Raw genomic sequence first — 12,540 nt, 5'->3', positions numbered from 1 at the left:
ATTAGGGCACGGGTGAGGGTCAGGCTTCGGGGAAGGGTTAGGGTTAGGGTTCGGGCTAGGGTTAGGGTTAGGGGACGGGGACGGTTTAGGGTCCAGGTGAGGGTACGGCAACGCTTTAGGGGGAGCGTGCGTGTGAGGGCGCGGGCTAGTGTTATTGTACGGGTTAGGATTAGGGGACGGGTGAGGGTCAGGCTTCGGGGAAGGGTTAGGGTTAGGGTTCGGGCTAGGGTTAGGGTTAGGGGACGGGGACGGTTTAGGGTCCAGGTGAGGGTACGGCAACGCTTTAGGGGGAGCGTGCGTGTGAGGGCGCGGGTTAGTGTTAGCGTACGGGTTAGGATTAGGGGACGGGTGAGGGTCAGGCTTCGGGGAAGGGTTAGGGTTAGGGTTCGGGCTAGGGTTAGGGTTAGGGGACGGGGACGGTTTAGGGTCCCGGTGAGGGTACGGCAACGCTTTAGGGGGAGCGTGCGTGTGAGGGCGCGGGTTAGTGTTAGCGTACGGGTTAGGATTAGGGCACGGGTGAGGGTCAGGCTTCGGGGAAGGGTTAGGGTTAGGGTTCGGGCTAGGGTTAGGGGACGGGGACGGTTTAGGGTCCAGGTGAGGGTACGGCAACGCTTTAGGGGGAGCGTGCGTGTGAGGGCGCGGGTTAGTGTTAGCGTACGGGTTAGGATTAGGGGACGGGTGAGGGTCAGGCTTCGGGGAAGGGATAGGGTTAGGGTTCGGGCTAGGGTTAGGGTTAGGGGACGGGGACGGTTTAGGGTCCAGGTGAGGGTACGGCAATGCTTTAGGGGGAGCGTGCGTGTGAGGGCGCGGGTTAGTGTTAGCGTACGGGTTAGGATTAGGGGACGGGTGAGGGTCAGGCTTCGGGGAAGGGTTAAGGTTAGGGTTCGGGCTAGGGTTAGGGTTAGGGGACGGGGACGGTTTAGGGTCCAGGTGAGGGTACGGCAACGCTTTAGGGGGAGCGTGCGTGTGAGGGCGCGGGTTAGTGTTAGCGTACGGGTTAGGATTAGGGGACGGGTGAGGGTCAGGCTTCGGGGAAGGGTTAGGGTTAGGGTTCGGGCTAGGGTTAGGGTTAGGGGACGGGGACGGTTTAGGGTCCAGGTGAGGGTACGGCAACGCTTTAGGGGGAGCGTGCGTGTGAGGGCGCGGGTTAGTGTTAGCGTACGGGTTAGGATTAGGGGACGGGTGAGGGTCAGGCTTCGGGGAAGGGTTAGGGTTAGGGTTCGGGCTAGGGTTAGGGTTAGGGGACGGGGACGGTTTAGGGTCCAGGTGAGTGTACGGCAACGCTTTAGGGGGTGCGTGCGTGTGAGGGCGCGGGTTAGTGTTAGCGTACGGGTTAGGATTAGGGGACGGGTGAGGGTCAGGCTTCGGGGAAGGGTTAGGATTAGCGTTCGGGCTAGGGTTAGGGTTAGGGGACGGGGACGGTTTAGGGTCCAGGTGAGGGTACGGCAACGCTTTAGGGGGAGCGTGCGTGTGAGGGCGCGGGATAGTGTTAACGTACGGGTTAGGATTAGGGCACGGGTGAGGGTCAGGCTTCGGGGAAGGGTTAGGATTAGCGTTCGGGCTAGGGTTAGGGTTAGGGGACGGGGACGGTTTAGGGTCCAGGTGAGGGTACGGCAACGCTTTAGGGGGAGCGTGCGTGTGAGGGCGCGGGTTAGTGTTAGCGTACGGGTTAGGATTAGGGGACGGGTGAGGGTCAGGCTTCGGGGAAGGGTTAGGATTAGCGTTCGGGCTAGGGTTAGGGTTAGGGGACGGGGACGGTTTAGGGTCCAGGTGAGGGTACGGCAACGCTTTAGGGGGAGCGTGCGTGTGAGGGCGCGGGATAGTGTTAGCGTACGGGTTAGGATTAGGGCACGGGTGAGGGTCAGGCTTCGGGGAAGGGTTAGGATTAGCGTTCGGGCTAGGGTTAGGGTTAGGGGACGGGGACGGTTTAGGGTCCAGGTGAGGGTACGGCAACGCTTTAGGGGGAGCGTGCGTGTGAGGGCGCGGGTTAGTGTTAGCGTACGAGTTAGGATTAGGGGACGGGTGAGGGTCAGGCTTTGGGGACGTGTTAGGGTTAGGGTTCGGGCTAGGGTTAGGGTTAGGAGACAGGGACGTTTTAGGGTCCAGGTGAGGGTACGGCAACGCTTTAGGGGGAGCGTGCGTGTGAGGGCGCGGGTTAGTGTTAGCGTACGGGTTAGGATTTGGGGACGGGTGAGGGTCAGGCTTCGGGGAAGTGTTAGGGTTAGGGTTCGGGCTAGGGTTAGGGTTAGGGGACGGGGACGGTTTAGGGTCCAGGTGAGGGTACGGCAACGCTTTAGGGGGAGCGTGCGTGTGAGGGCGCGGTTTAGTGTTAGCGTACGGGTTAGGATTAGGGGACGGGTGAGGGTCATGCTTCGGGGAAGGGTTAGGGTTAGGGTTCGGGCTAGGGTTAGGGTTAGGGGACGGGGACGGTTTAGGGTCCAGGTGAGGGTACAGAAACGCTTTAGGGGGAGCGTGCGTGTGAGGGCGCGGGTTAGTGTTAGCGTACAGGTTAGGATTAGGGGACGGGTGAGGGTCAGGCTTCGGGGAAGGGTTAGGGTTAGGGTTCGGGCTCGGGTTAGGGTTAGGGGACGGGGACGGTTTAGGGTCCAGGTGAGGGTACGGCAACACTTTAGGGGGAGCGTGCGTGTGAGGGCGCGGGTTAGTGTTAGCGTACGAGTTAGGATTAGGGGACGGGTGAGGGTCAGGCTTCGGGGACGTGTTAGGGTTAGGGTTCGGGCTAGTGTTAGGGTTAGGGGACAGGGACGTTTTAGGGTCCAGGTGAGGGTACGGCAACGCTTTAGGGGGAGCGTGCGTGTGAGGGCGCGGGTTAGTGTTAGCGTACGGGTTAGGATTTGGGGACGGCTGAGAGTCAGGCTTCGGGGAAGGGTTAGGGTTAGGGTTCGGGCTAGGGTTAGGGTTAGGGGACGGGGACGGTTTAGGGTCCAGGTGAGGGTACGGCAACGCTTTAGGGGGAGCGTGCGTGTGAGGGCACGGGTTAGTGTTAGCGTACGGGTTAGGATTAGGGGACGGGTGAGGGTCAGGCTTCGGGGAAGGGTTAGGGTTAGGGTTCGGGCTAGGGTTAGGGTTAGGGTTCGGGCTAGGGTTAGGGTTAGGGGACGGGGACGGTTTAGGGTCCCGGTGAGGGTACGGCAACGCTTTAGGGGGAGCGTGCGTGTGAGGGCGCGGGTTAGTGTTAGCGTACGGGTTAGGATTAGGGGACGGGTGAGGGTCAGGCTTCGGGGAAGGGTTAGGGTTAGGGTTCGGGCTAGGGTTAGGGTTAGGGGACGGGGACGGTTTAGGGTCCAGGTGAGGGTATGGCAACGCTTTAGGGGGAGCGTGCGTGTGAGGGCGCGGGTTAGTGTTAGCGTACGGGTTAGGATTAGGGGACGGGTGAGGGTCAGGCTTCGGGGAAGGGTTAGGGTTAGGGTTCGGGCTAGGGTTAGGGTTAGGGGACGGGGACGGTTTAGGGTCCAGGTGAGGGTACGGCAACGCTTTAGGGGGAGCGTGCGTGTGAGGGCGTGGGTTAGTGTTAGCGTACGGGTTAGGATTAGGGCACGGGTGAGGGTCAGGCTTCGGGGAAGGGTTAGGGTTAGGGTTCGGGCTAGGGTTAGGGTTAGGGGACGGGGACGGTTTAGGGTCCAGGTGAGGGTACGGCAACGCTTTAGGGGGAGCGTGCGTGTGAGGGCGCGGGTTAGTGTTAGCGTACGGGTTCGGATTAGGGGACGGGTGAGGGTCAGGCTTCGGGGAAGGGTTAGGGTTAGGGTTCGGGCTAGGGTTAGGGTTAGGGGACGGGGACGGTTTAGGGTCCAGGTGAGGGTACGGCAACGCTTTAGGGGGAGCGTGCGTGTGAGGGCGCGGGTGAGTGTTAGCGTACGGGTTAGGATTAGGGGACGGGTGAGGGTCAGGCTTCGGGGAAGGGTTAGGGTTAGGGTTCGGGCTAGGGTTAGGGTTAGGGGACGGGGACGGTTTAGGGTCCAGGTGAGGGTACGGCAACGCTTTAGGGGGAGCGTGCGTGTGAGGGCGCGGGTTAGTGTTAGCGTACGGGTTAGGATTAGGGGACGGGTGAGGGTCAGGCTTCGGGGAAGGGTTAGGGTTAGGGTTCGGGCTAGGGTTAGGGTTAGGGGACGGGGACGGTTTAGGGTCCAGGTGAGGGTACGGCAACGCTTTAGGGGGAGCGTGCGTGTGAGGGCGCGGGTTAGTGTTAGCGTACGGGTTAGGATTAGGGCACGGGTGAGGGTCAGGCTTCGGGGAAGGGTTAGGGTTAGGGTTCGGGCTAGGGTTAGGGTTAGGGGACGGGGACGGTTTAGGGTCCAGGTGAGGGTACGGCAACGCTTTAGGGGGAGCGTGCGTGTGAGGGCGCGGGTGAGTGTTAGCGTACGGGTTAGGATTAGGGGACGGGTGAGGGTCAGGCTTCGGGGAAGGGTTAGGGTTAGGGTTCGGGCTAGGGTTAGGGTTAGGGGACGGGGACGGTTTAGGGTCCAGGTGAGGGTACGGCAACGCTTTAGGGGGAGCGTGCGTGTGAGGGCGCGGGTTAGTGTTAGCGTACGGGTTAGGATTAGGGCACGGGTGAGGGTCAGGCTTCGGGGAAGGGTTAGGGTTAGGGTTCGGGCTAGGGTTAGGGTTAGGTGACGGGGACGGTTTAGGGTCCAGGTGAGGGTACGGCAACGCTTTAGGGGGAGCGTGCGTGTGAGGGCGCGGGTTAGTGTTAGCGTACGGGTTAGGATTAGGGCACGGGTGAGGGTCAGGCTTCGGGGAAGGGTTAGGGTTAGGGTTCGGGCTAGGGTTAGGGTTAGGGGACGGGGACGGTTTAGGGTCCAGGTGAGGGTACGGCAACGCTTTAGGGGGAGCGTGCGTGTGAGGGCGCGGGTTAGTGTTAGCGTACGGGTTAGGATTAGGGGACGGGTGAGGGTCAGGCTTCGGGGAAGGGTTAGGGTTAGGGTTCGGGCTAGGGTTAGGGTTAGGGGACGGGGACGGTTTAGGGTCCAGGTGAGGGTACGGCAACGCTTTAGGGGGAGCATGCGTGTGAGGGCGCGGGTTAGTGTTAGCGTACGGGTTAGGATTAGGGGACGGGTGAGGGTCAGGCTTCGGGGAAGGGTTAGGGTTAGGGTTCGGGCTAGGGTTAGGGTTAGGGGACGGGGACGGTTTAGGGTCCAGGTGAGGGTACGGCAACGCTTTAGGGGGAGCGTGCGTGTGAGGGTGCGGGTTAGTGTTAGCGTACGGGTTAGGATTAGGGGACGGGTGAGGGTCAGGCTTCGGGGAAGGGTTAGGGTTAGGGTTCGGGCTAGGGTTAGGGTTAGGGGACGGGGACGGTTTAGGGTCCCGGTGAGGGTACGGCAACGCTTTAGGGGGAGCGTGCGTGTGAGGGCGCGGGTTAGTGTTAGCGTACGGGTTAGGATTAGGGGACGGGTGAGGGTCAGGCTTCGGGGAAGGGTTAGGGTTAGGGTTCGGGCTAAAGTTAGGGTTAGGGGACGGGGACGGTTTAGGGTCCCGGTGAGGGTACGGCAACGCTTTAGGGGGAGCGTGCGTGTGAGGGCGCGGGTTAGTGTTAGCGTACGGGTTAGGATTAGGGGACGGGTGACGGTCAGGCTTCGGGGAAGGGTTAGGGTTAGGGTTCGGGCTAGGGTTAGGGTTAGGGGATGGGGACGGTTTAGGGTCCAGGTGAGGGTACGGCAACGCTTTAGGGGGAGCGTGCGTGTGAGGCCGCGGGTTAGTGTTAGCGTACGGGTTAGGATTAGGGCACGGGTGAGGGTCAGGCTTCGGGGAAGTGTTAGGGTTAGGGTTCGGGCTAGGGTTAGGGTTACGGGACGGGGACGGTTTAGGGTCCAGGTGAGGGTACGGCAACGCTTTAGGGGGAGTGTGCGTGTGAGGGCGCGGGTTAGTGTTAGCGTACGGGTTAGGATTAGGGCACGGGTGAGGGTCAGGCTTCGGGGAAGGGTTAGGGTTAGGGTTCGGGCTAGGGTTAGGGTTAGGGGACGGGGACGGTTTAGGGTCCAGGTGAGGGTACGGCAACGCTTTAGGGGGAGCGTGCGTGTGAGGGCGCGGGTTAGTGTTAGCGTACGGGTTAGGATTAGGGGACGGGTGAGGGTCAGGCTTCGGGGAAGGGTTAGGGTTAGGGTTCGGGCTAGGGTTAGGGTTAGGGGACGGGGACGGTTTAGGGTCCAGGTGAGGGTACGGCAACGCTTTAGGGGGAGCGTGCGTGTGAGGGCGCGGGTTAGTGTTAGCGTACGGGTTAGGATTAGGGGACGGGTGAGGGTCAGGCTTCGGGGAAGGGTTAGGGTTAGGGTTCGGGCTAGGGTTAGGGTTAGGGTTAGGGGACGGTTTAGGGTCCAGGTGAGGGTACGGCAACGCTTTAAGGGGAGCGTGCGTGTGAGGGCGTGGGTTAGTGTTAGCGTACGGGTTAGGATTAGGGGACGGGTGAGGGTCAGGCTTCGGGGAAGGGTTAGGGTTAGGGTTCGGGCTAGGGTTAGGGTTAGGGGACGGGGACGGTTTAGGGTCCAGGTGAGGGTACGGCAACGCTTTAGGGGGAGCGTGCGTGTGAGGGCGCGGGTTAGTGTTAGCGTACGGGTTAGGATTAGGGCACGGGTGAGGGTCAGGCTTCGGGGAAGGGTTAGGGTTAGGGTTCGGGCTAGGGTTAGGGTTAGGGGACGGGGTCGGTTTAGGGTCCAGGTGAGGGTACGGCAACGCTTTAGGGGGAGCGTGCGTGAGAGGGCGCGCGTTAGTGTTAGCATACGGGTTAGGATTAGGGGACGGGTGAGGGTCAGGCTTCGGGGAAGTGTTAGGGTTAGGGTTCGGGCTAGGGTTAGGGTTAGGGGACGGGGACGGTTTAGGGTCCAGGTGAGGGTACGGCAACACTTTAGGGGGAGCGTGCGTGTGAGGGCGCGGGTTAGTGTTAGCGTACGAGTTAGGATTAGGGGACGGGTGAGGGTCAGGCTTCGGGGACGTGTTAGGGTTAGGGTTCGGGCTAGGGTTAGGGTTAGGGGACAGGGACGTTTTAGGGTACAGGTGAGGGTACGGCAACGCTTTAGGGGGAGCGTGCGTGTGAGGGCGCGGGTTAGTGTTAGCGTACGGGTTAGGATTTGGGGACGGCTGAGGGTCAGGCTTCGGGGAAGGGTTAGGGTTAGGGTTCGGGCTAGGGTTAGGGTTAGGGGACGGGGACGGTTTAGGGTCCAGGTGAGGGTACGGCAACGCTTTAGGGGGAGCGTGCGTGTGAGGGCGCGGGTTAGTGTTAGCGTACGGGTTAGGATTAGGGCATGGGTGAGGGTCAGGCTTCGGGGAAGGGTTAGGGTTAGGGTTCGGGCTAGGGTTAGGGTTAGGGGACGGGGACGGTTTAGGGTCCAGGTGAGGGTACGGCAACGCTTTAGGGGGAGCGTGCGTGTGAGGGCGCGGGTTAGTGTTAGCGTACGGGTTAGGATTAGGGGACGGGTGAGGGTCAGGCTTCGGGGAAGGGTTAGGGTTAGGGTTCGGGCTAGGGTTAGGGTTAGGGGACGGGGACGGTTTAGGGTCCAGGTGAGTGTACGGCAACGCTTTAGGGGGTGCGTGCGTGTGAGGGCGCGGGTTAGTGTTAGCGTACGGGTTAGGATTAGGGGACGGGTGAGGGTCAGGCTTCGGGGAAGGGTTAGGGTTAGGGTTCGGGCTAGGGTTAGGGTTAGGGGACGGGGACGGTTTAGGGTCCAGGTGAGGGTACGGCAACGCTTTAGGGGGAGCGTGCGTGTGAGGGCACGGGTTAGTGTTAGCGTACGGGTTAGGATTAGGGCACGGGTGAGGGTCAGGCTTCGGGGAAGGGTTAGGGTTAGGGTTCGGGCTAGGGTTAGAGTTAGGGGACGGGGACGGTTTAGGGTCCAGGTGAGGGTACGGCAACGCTTTAGGGGGAGCGTGCGTGTGAGGGCGCGGGCTAGTGTTATTGTACGGGTTAGGATTAGGGGACGGGTGAGGGTCAGGCTTCGGGGAAGGGTTAGGGTTAGGGTTCGGGCTAGGGTTAGGGTTAGGGGACGGGGACGGTTTAGGGTCCAGGTGAGGGTACGGCAACGCTTTAGGGGGAGCGTGCGTGTGAGGGCGCGGGTTAGTGTTAGCGTACGGGTTAGGATTAGGGGACGGGTGAGGGTCAGGCTTCGGGGAAGGGTTAGGGTTAGGGTTCGGGCTAGGGTTAGGGTTAGGGGACGGGGACGGTTTAGGGTCCAGGTGAGGGTACGGCAACGCTTTAGGGGGAGCGTGCGTGTGAGGGCGCGGGTTAGTGTTAGCGTACGGGTTAGGATTAGGGCACGGGTGAGGGTCAGGCTTCGGGGAAGGGTTAGGGTTAGGGTTCGGGCTAGGGTTAGGGTTAGGGGACGGGGACGGTTTAGGGTCCAGGTGAGGGTACGGCAACGCTTTAGGGGGAGCGTGCGTGTGAGGGCGCGGGCTAGTGTTATTGTACGGGTTAGGATTAGGGGACGGGTGAGGGTCAGGCTTCGGGGAAGGGTTAGGGTTAGGGTTCGGGCTAGGGTTAGGGTTAGGGGACGGGGACGGTTTAGGGTCCAGGTGAGGGTACGGCAACGCTTTAGGGGGAGCGTGCGTGTGAGGGCGCGGGTTAGTGTTAGCGTACGGGTTAGGATTAGGGGACGGGTGAGGGTCAGGCTTCGGGGAAGGGTTAGGGTTAGGGTTCGGGCTAGGGTTAGGGTTAGGGGACGGGGACGGTTTAGGGTCCCGGTGAGGGTACGGCAACGCTTTAGGGGGAGCGTGCGTGTGAGGGCGCGGGTTAGTGTTAGCGTACGGGTTAGGATTAGGGCACGGGTGAGGGTCAGGCTTCGGGGAAGGGTTAGGGTTAGGGTTCGGGCTAGGGTTAGGGGACGGGGACGGTTTAGGGTCCAGGTGAGGGTACGGCAACGCTTTAGGGGGAGCGTGCGTGTGAGGGCGCGGGTTAGTGTTAGCGTACGGGTTAGGATTAGGGGACGGGTGAGGGTCAGGCTTCGGGGAAGGGATAGGGTTAGGGTTCGGGCTAGGGTTAGGGTTAGGGGACGGGGACGGTTTAGGGTCCAGGTGAGGGTACGGCAATGCTTTAGGGGGAGCGTGCGTGTGAGGGCGCGGGTTAGTGTTAGCGTACGGGTTAGGATTAGGGGACGGGTGAGGGTCAGGCTTCGGGGAAGGGTTAAGGTTAGGGTTCGGGCTAGGGTTAGGGTTAGGGGACGGGGACGGTTTAGGGTCCAGGTGAGGGTACGGCAACGCTTTAGGGGGAGCGTGCGTGTGAGGGCGCGGGTTAGTGTTAGCGTACGGGTTAGGATTAGGGGACGGGTGAGGGTCAGGCTTCGGGGAAGGGTTAGGGTTAGGGTTCGGGCTAGGGTTAGGGTTAGGGGACGGGGACGGTTTAGGGTCCAGGTGAGGGTACGGCAACGCTTTAGGGGGAGCGTGCGTGTGAGGGCGCGGGTTAGTGTTAGCGTACGGGTTAGGATTAGGGGACGGGTGAGGGTCAGGCTTCGGGGAAGGGTTAGGGTTAGGGTTCGGGCTAGGGTTAGGGTTAGGGGACGGGGACGGTTTAGGGTCCAGGTGAGTGTACGGCAACGCTTTAGGGGGTGCGTGCGTGTGAGGGCGCGGGTTAGTGTTAGCGTACGGGTTAGGATTAGGGGACGGGTGAGGGTCAGGCTTCGGGGAAGGGTTAGGATTAGCGTTCGGGCTAGGGTTAGGGTTAGGGGACGGGGACGGTTTAGGGTCCAGGTGAGGGTACGGCAACGCTTTAGGGGGAGCGTGCGTGTGAGGGCGCGGGATAGTGTTAACGTACGGGTTAGGATTAGGGCACGGGTGAGGGTCAGGCTTCGGGGAAGGGTTAGGATTAGCGTTCGGGCTAGGGTTAGGGTTAGGGGACGGGGACGGTTTAGGGTCCAGGTGAGGGTACGGCAACGCTTTAGGGGGAGCGTGCGTGTGAGGGCGCGGGTTAGTGTTAGCGTACGGGTTAGGATTAGGGGACGGGTGAGGGTCAGGCTTCGGGGAAGGGTTAGGATTAGCGTTCGGGCTAGGGTTAGGGTTAGGGGACGGGGACGGTTTAGGGTCCAGGTGAGGGTACGGCAACGCTTTAGGGGGAGCGTGCGTGTGAGGGCGCGGGATAGTGTTAGCGTACGGGTTAGGATTAGGGCACGGGTGAGGGTCAGGCTTCGGGGAAGGGTTAGGATTAGCGTTCGGGCTAGGGTTAGGGTTAGGGGACGGGGACGGTTTAGGGTCCAGGTGAGGGTACGGCAACGCTTTAGGGGGAGCGTGCGTGTGAGGGCGCGGGTTAGTGTTAGCGTACGAGTTAGGATTAGGGGACGGGTGAGGGTCAGGCTTTGGGGACGTGTTAGGGTTAGGGTTCGGGCTAGGGTTAGGGTTAGGAGACAGGGACGTTTTAGGGTCCAGGTGAGGGTACGGCAACGCTTTAGGGGGAGCGTGCGTGTGAGGGCGCGGGTTAGTGTTAGCGTACGGGTTAGGATTTGGGGACGGGTGAGGGTCAGGCTTCGGGGAAGTGTTAGGGTTAGGGTTCGGGCTAGGGTTAGGGTTAGGGGACGGGGACGGTTTAGGGTCCAGGTGAGGGTACGGCAACGCTTTAGGGGGAGCGTGCGTGTGAGGGCGCGGTTTAGTGTTAGCGTACGGGTTAGGATTAGGGGACGGGTGAGGGTCATGCTTCGGGGAAGGGTTAGGGTTAGGGTTCGGGCTAGGGTTAGGGTTAGGGGACGGGGACGGTTTAGGGTCCAGGTGAGGGTACAGAAACGCTTTAGGGGGAGCGTGCGTGTGAGGGCGCGGGTTAGTGTTAGCGTACAGGTTAGGATTAGGGGACGGGTGAGGGTCAGGCTTCGGGGAAGGGTTAGGGTTAGGGTTCGGGCTCGGGTTAGGGTTAGGGGACGGGGACGGTTTAGGGTCCAGGTGAGGGTACGGCAACACTTTAGGGGGAGCGTGCGTGTGAGGGCGCGGGTTAGTGTTAGCGTACGAGTTAGGATTAGGGGACGGGTGAGGGTCAGGCTTCGGGGACGTGTTAGGGTTAGGGTTCGGGCTAGGGTTAGGGTTAGGGGACAGGGACGTTTTAGGGTCCAGGTGAGGGTACGGCAACGCTTTAGGGGGAGCGTGCGTGTGAGGGCGCGGGTTAGTGTTAGCGTACGGGTTAGGATTTGGGGACGGCTGAGAGTCAGGCTTCGGGGAAGGGTTAGGGTTAGGGTTCGGGCTAGGGTTAGGGTTAGGGGACGGGGACGGTTTAGGGTCCAGGTGAGGGTACGGCAACGCTTTAGGGGGAGCGTGCGTGTGAGGGCACGGGTTAGTGTTAGCGTACGGGTTAGGATTAGGGGACGGGTGAGGGTCAGGCTTCGGGGAAGGGTTAGGGTTAGTGTTCGGGCTAGGGTTAGGGTTAGGGTTCGGGCTAGGGTTAGGGTTAGGGGACGGGGACGGTTTAGGGTCCCGGTGAGGGTACGGCAACGCTTTAGGGGGAGCGTGCATGTGAGGGCGCGGGTGAGTGTTAGCGTACGGGTTAGGATTAGGGGACGGGTGAGGGTCAGGCTTCGGGGAAGGGTTAGGGTTAGGGTTCGGGATAGGGTTAGGGTTAGGGGACGGGGACGGTTTAGGGTCCAGGTGAGGGTACGGCAACGCTTTAGGGGGAGCGTGCGTGTGAGGGCGCGGGTTAGTGTTAGCGTATGGGTTAGGATTAGGGGACGGGTGAGGGTCAGGCTTCGGGGAAGGGTTAGGGTTAGGGTTCGGGCTAGGGTTAGGGTTAGGGGACGGGGACGGTTTAGGGTCCAGGTGAGGGTACGGCAACGCTTTAGGGGGAGCGTGCGTGTGAGGGCGCGGGTTAGTGTTAGCGTACGGGTTAGGATTAGGGGACGGGTGAGGGTCAGGCTTCGGGGAAGGGTTAGGGTTAGGGTTCGGGCTAGGGTTAGGGTTAGGGGACGGGGACGGTTTAGGGTCCAGGTGAGGGTACGGCAACGCTTTAGGGGGAGCGTGCGTGTGAGGGCGCGGGTTAGTGTTAGCGTACGGGTTAGGATTAGGGGACGGGTGAGGGTCAGGCTTCGGGGAAGGGTTAGGGTTAGGGTTCGGGCTAGGGTTAGGGTTAGGGGACGGGGACGGTTTAGGGTCCAGGTGAGGGTACGGCAACGCTTTAGGGGGAGCGTGCGTGTGAGGGCGCGGGTTAGTGTTAGCGTACGGGTTAGGATTAGGGCACGGGTGAGGGTCAGGCTTCGGGGAAGGGTTAGGGTTAGGGTTCGGGCTAGGGTTAGGGTTAGGGGACGGGGACGGTTTAGGGTCCAGGTGAGGGTACGGCAACGCTTTAGGGGGAGCGTGCGTGTGAGGGCGCGGGTTAGTGTTAGCGTACGGGTTCGGATTAGGGGACGGGTGAGGGTCAGGCTTCGGGGAAGGGTTAGGGTTAGGGTTCGGGCTAGGGTTAGGGTTAGGGGACGGGGACGGTTTAGGGTCCAGGTGAGGGTACGGCAACGCTTTAGGGGGAGCGTGCGTGTGAGGGCGCGGGTGAGTGTTAGCGTACGGGTTAGGATTAGGGGACGGGTGAGGGTCAGGCTTCGGGGAAGGGTTAGGGTTAGGGTTCGGGCTAGGGTTAGGGTTAGG

Source organism: Stenella coeruleoalba (genome assembly GCF_951394435.1).
Source record: "Stenella coeruleoalba genome assembly, chromosome: 16".
Taxonomy (NCBI): domain Eukaryota; kingdom Metazoa; phylum Chordata; class Mammalia; order Artiodactyla; family Delphinidae; genus Stenella; species Stenella coeruleoalba.
This window is presented reverse-complemented; position numbering follows the sequence as displayed.